General features: G+C 36.4%; 1 long non-coding RNA gene across 1 annotated transcript; it reads left to right on the top strand.

The window, feature by feature from the left end:
• Nucleotides 1-2,708: 2,708 nt before the first annotated feature.
• LOC108674412 lies at nucleotides 2,709-5,781 on the top strand. Its single transcript, XR_007157230.1, has 2 exons — nucleotides 2,709-3,467; nucleotides 5,347-5,781. It is a non-coding gene; the product is annotated as an uncharacterized LOC108674412 (long non-coding RNA).
• The last annotated feature ends 349 nt before the right edge of the window (nucleotides 5,782-6,130 follow it).

Here is a 6,130-nt window from a genome sequence, read left to right as displayed (position 1 = left end):
TGAACGCTCATTCAACACTCGTTCAACGCTCATTCAACGCTCATTCAACGCTCATTCAACGCTCATTCAACGCTCATTCAACGCTCATTCAACGCTCATTCAACGCTCATTCAACGCTCATTCAAAGCTCATTCAACGCTCATTCAACACTCATTCAACACACGTTCAACACTCATTCAACGCTCATTCAACGCTCATTCAACACTCATTCAACGCTCATTCAACGCTCATTCAACTTCAGCTCACCGAGGTGAATAAGGGCAACGACCTCATCCACCCTTCATCACTCATTTGTTCACGACGCTGCATTCCGCTTTGTTTGACTCATAACTCATCAAGCATAACATTTACTTCGATGAGTGAACTAAGTTACTTATATTACTTACTATGCTTCCCTGGCATTACTACTTGATTGCTAAGTAGCGATGGTGTACAATGTACATGTGCACATAACTAGCAGCATGTTGCTGTACAATGTACATGTGCACATAACTAGCAGCATGTTGCTGTACAATGTACATGTGTGAAGAACAGTTCATTTTTTTCCAAAGCAATTTATGTGCTATGTACTGCAGCGCCAGGGCTGTATGGGCTGCTGCGGTACATCCCTAGTTGTGTATATTGTCTATATATATAATATTAATGATCGTGATTACTTCTATAGGCTAATTAATTAATACTACTGAAGGTATTCTGGTCTTGAATATTGATTTATTATATAATTATAGAATAAGGTATAATTGAAATGCATGCACAAAGTTTACTTCTCTTGCAGCAAACATGAAGTATGCCACAGTCATGATGGTAATAATGGCTAATGTAGAACGTAAATTAAAATTAATATAATGTGAGAGTATGTAAGTCCCTGAACTGTGTGTGTTAAAGTTGAAGGCGTTAAAGTTAAAATCCTATAAGAGATGAACCAGTACAATGGTCGGGATCAGCAGCTTAACTGACGGATGCCAAAAAAGTAACAAATAAATATAACTCAGTACTCACTGCAGTGAGTGACAGAGAGCGTATTTTCTCGTCGACGAAAACTTGAGGTCACGGACGGACGGACAGACAGACGGACGGACGGACGGACATGGCGAGCACAATTGTGCATTTTTTCCATAAATGAGAAAATGCGCTAAAAAGTAAAAAAGTAACGCACATGTCAGCGCTGGTCACGCTTGATCATAGCGGTCTAAAGGAAAGTACGTAGTAGCAAATTTTCAACCTACTATATTACTTTGTCGAATTATTCTTCTAGCAAATTCCGTATATTTAACACGATCTCAGCGTTGGTGAAATGTGCGCTCGTTTTAAGAGTTAGTGAAATATGCGCGCAAACTCCATAGACTCACAATGTAAGAGATAGTGAAATTTGAAAGATAAATCCGTAGATTTAATTCATTTCTTTAGAGGTGTAGAAATGTTCGAGCTATTTCCGCAGACTTGATACGATCCTAGCGTTAGTGAAAATTGCGCGCAAATTCCGTGGACTGTTTACAAATTCCGAAGATAATGAAATGTGAGAGGTAACTCCATAGACTTATTAAATGTTTTGGATAGTGAAATATGCGAGCAACATCCGTAGACTCAACTTGAAATTCTCGAAGTTTGTAAAGAAAAACCTGTTCTACTAAGATCTACTAACTTAAGCCATCGCTATGCTATGTCTTGCTCAACGTTGCCGTGACCTGTGATGTCTCATGGTGTAGGTGTGTGTGTTGTACAGACCTTCCTCCCCTGTACTATACGAGCCTTTCCTTCTAAACTTTCCATGTCGTGGCACATTCCTTACATATGACTGATTTTGAAAATATTAAAATGGTCTGTAAGAATAAATATAGAATGCTTTAGATATTAAATCTTAATGATTCCATCGAGAACAACAGAGCAGACGTCGGCTGATAGTAGCATTATTTGTGTTTAATGTCACTGTATATACTGTAACCCTGCCGACATGTAAATGCTCGGAATGCCGGGTCGCGTATAAATGCTAGTAGTGGAATAAAGTAAGTCAGGTCGCTTGGAAGTCAGAAAAGGATGAACAAGTTTGACCCAAAGGTGTTTTATGAAATTAAGTATCAGTGAAAATACTTGACTAATCAGAATGCCCGTCACTACTTTTTGCCGGCTTTTTCTATTTCCTTGTATTACCAATTTGTGTATTTAAATGATTATATATTCTGGTGCCCTACGCAAAATGGCTTAATATTAGAAAAGAATAAAGACAAAAGCATCGAGCAACAAAAATAATTTAACGGAAACCTGGATTTTAGCCGAGTTTTATGTATTAGTGTTTTTTTTCTGCGAAGTGTTCGACAAAAGCGTTGGATTGAGCGGCATCTTTGCGTCATGCTACATTTTACTCTCTGTCTTCTACTTAATATTTGTATTGCTTGCTGCGTGGTTCTGTTCTCTCTTCGTAATTGTGATCTCTGTCTCATCCTTGCTTTATTATCAGGTAGTCTTTAATAATTTTATGCTAATTGTAGACGAATAATTTAATTATCTAGGCAGGAGATGGTCCTGAGATAAAATTAAACGCTGCTATTTTATAATAGTTTTGTGTTAACCCGCGCTTTTTCCTAATTGGTTCTTTACCGTTGGAAATATCGCTATAAGAATTAGCTCGTCTTACATTGTTTTTTAAAAGTGAGCCTCGCTACTGGCATTTATGTGCACTAATCCTCCACAGTATTGACGATGGTTTGTGTGTGGGATTTGTCTATGGAATTTCCCCTGCAATGTGATTTTTACTCGCTTATTAACTTGTGTACATTTATTTTAGTGGAGTTTGTGTTTAGTTTAAGTGCAGCTGCTACGGAAATTGCTTCGCGGGTTCAGCCCTCTTAAGTGGCAGCAATGAATGGCTGAACAAAACTCTTTAGTATGGTACTACCTTGCCAAAATTATATTGTTCCGAGACATGCAAAAATGTGGATCTATTAAAATAGAAAACTTAAGAATTATTTCTTGAACATATTTAATGTCTCTAATTTTGGCCTACGGCGGTTAAGATAAGGTTAACGATAAACATGACCTTTAGCACAGTGAAAGGTATGTAAACTTTTACCGCTATTATTACTATTAATGTAGAGCTCATTATCACTGCCATTACCTCATTACATTTTTCCAGTAGCAAATTGTAGGCACATAAAAGGTGAATGTTAAGATTATTAGCTTATCCGCCTCGATGTTGTTTCCTGGTATATAAATGTGAACGTTTAAGCAAGCCATCGACGGCTAGGCAGTCGCCATAAGACAGGCATTGTGCTAACAGGTCATTCCTCACTCCCTAATTTACTTTTGTGCTAACAGGTCATTTCTCACTCCCTAATTTACTTATTGTGCTAACAGGTCATTCCTCACTCCCTAATTTACTTTTGTGCTAATAGGTCATTTCTCACTCCCTAATTTACTTATTGTGCTAACAGGTCATTCCTCACTCCCTAATTTACTTATTGTGCTAATAGGTCATTTCTAACTCCCTAATTTACTTATTGTGCTAACAGGTCATTCCTCGCCCCCTAATTTACTTATTGTGCTAACAGGTCATTCATCACTCCCTAATTTACTTATTGTGCTAATAGGTCATTCCTCACTCCCTAATTTACTTATTGTGCTAACAGGTCATTTCTCACTTCCTAATTTACTTATTGTGCTAACCGGTCATTCCTCACTCCCTAATTTACTTATTGTGCTAACAGGTCATTCATCACTCCCTAATTTACTTATTTTGGTCTACTTGAAAATTCGCAATTTATCTTCAATAAAACGTAGCTTGTATTGTGTGGGGAGCGCGTGTGTAGCGTAAGTTTCGTCATTGTATGCTGAGATAACCAATACTTCTCTACTTTAATGAACTATTTAGCCCATGCATTGTTTCTGTGACGTACCTTGTAAGTGTTTTGTATATAAAGATGATTAGTAAACTTTTCGTTTCGGGAATGTTTTATCATTTCATTCTTCTTTATAAGGGCCAGTGAACCATCAGGATTCAGTGACATCTCAAATATGTCGAAATTTCACGAATTTCGGAATCAACTGAAATTTTATCTCTGATTTCCGTTGCAGTAATAAAATTATCAGCGAATATCAGTACTGAACAAAACCGTATTGCCCAATGATTGCACGAATTTCTTATAAAATGAATCTTGATTAAGCAGCAGAGGCCAGAGATAACGCATGAATCAAAACAGGCAAGGCATGTGACACTCAGTGATAGAAGGTTTTGGAGATGAGCCTGATGGTCTATAATACACAACATTTCGATTTTGTGATGAAATTGGCTCAGTGAATTTTGATCTTTTTTTGCAAAAAATTGTATGTATAATTTTCGGCGAAAGCATATTCTCAATCACTTCTCGATATCGAGACGTAATGGATGACAACTGCAAGTTTTGCAGAAGACAGCACCAAACCTACACCATATGTGTTTAAGGAGAGCATGTACCCATAATAGAAACTTTTATATTAACGGACGTATCATTCTGAAACTTGGTACACATATGTAAAATAGAAAAAAACTTTTTTGTCCGTGTAAATTTTTCTAAAAAAATGGAAGAAATCGTGAAATTCATAGAAAAGGGCAATAAATGAGCAAAAAGGGGTACTGTAGAAATTTATGTCCACCTAGGATTTTCAAGCTACAACATCGAGACTCATATCATTCGATATGTAAAGACCATGTATAGCGATCACCAGTTCACTTTTTCAATTTATTTTATTTTATTATTTCCTGATTTCTAAAAAATTTTCGATTTTTCAATTTTCGACCCCTTTTTCAATATACAATCAAAACGAAAACGAAATCGAAAAAAATGAGCGGTTGATATATTGAGATTTTTATTACGAATCAAAAAATATGCCATGTGCATCCATGAGGTTTGCTTGAACGCGCATTGTTTGCAGCTTTCAAACGAATGCAAACACTATGAAATTAACACGAATAATGATCCATAAATACTGGTCAAAATTCAAAGAAATCTATGTAAAATTTAGTTATAAAATTGCAATTTTATAAAAATTCAAAACTATCTCACGAAAAAACGATGAAGGCTACTTTGATGCAGTTTATTTTAGTTTCTTCGTAATCGTTTTTTCTACGAAAATAGATAACACAAAAAACGTAATTTCTTAGGAACACGCTCCAATTAACAATTGTTCAACTCATCACAAATCATGCTTGGCAATATTACTGTACCCATCCAACCTACTAGTACCTACATTTGTTCAACATCCCGACTTGACATTCATTTTAGTTCAACATCCCAACTTGACATTCATTTTAGTTCAACATCCCGACTTGACATTTATTATAGTTCAACATCCCGACTTGACATTNGCTAATAGGTCATTCCTCACTCCCTAATTTACTTTTGTGCTAACCGGTCATTCCTCACTCCCTAATTTACTTATTGTGCTAACAGGTCATTCCTCACTCCCTAATTTACTTATTGTGCTAATAGGTCATTTCTCACTCCCTAATTTACTTATTGTGCTAACAGGTCATTCATCACTCCCTAATTTACTTATTGTGCTAACAGGTCATTCATCACTCCCTAATTTACTTATTTTGGTCTACTTGAAAATTCGCAATTTATCTTCAATAAAACGTAGCTTGTATTGTGTGGGGAGCGCGTGTGTAGCGTAAGTTTCGTCATTGTATGCTGAGATAACCAATACTTCTCTACTTTAATGAACTATTTAGCCCATGCATTGTTTCTGTGACGTACCTTGTAAGTGTTTTGTATATAAAGATGATTAGTAAACTTTTCGTTTCGGGAATGTTTTATCATTTCATTCTTCTTTATAAGGGCCAGTGAACCATCAGGATTCAGTGACATCTCAAATATGTCGAAATTTCACGAATTTCGGAATCAACTGAAATTTTATCTCTGATTTCCGTTGCAGTAATAAAATTATCAGCGAATATCAGTACTGAACAAAACCGTATTGCGCAATCATTGCACGAATTTTTCATTAAATGAAGCTTGATTAAGCAGCAGAGGCCAGAGATTAGGATGAATCAAATAACAGGCAATTAAGGCGTGTGGCACTCAGTGATGGAAGGTGTCAGCGATGAGCCTGATGGTCTATTATACGCAGCGTTTCGATTTTGTGGTGAAATTGGTTC

Source organism: Hyalella azteca, unplaced genomic scaffold, assembly GCF_000764305.2.
Source record: "Hyalella azteca isolate HAZT.00-mixed unplaced genomic scaffold, Hazt_2.0.2 contig2080, whole genome shotgun sequence".
In the NCBI taxonomy this organism is placed as follows: Eukaryota; Metazoa; Arthropoda; class Malacostraca; order Amphipoda; family Hyalellidae; genus Hyalella; species Hyalella azteca.
This window is presented reverse-complemented; position numbering and strand designations above follow the sequence as displayed.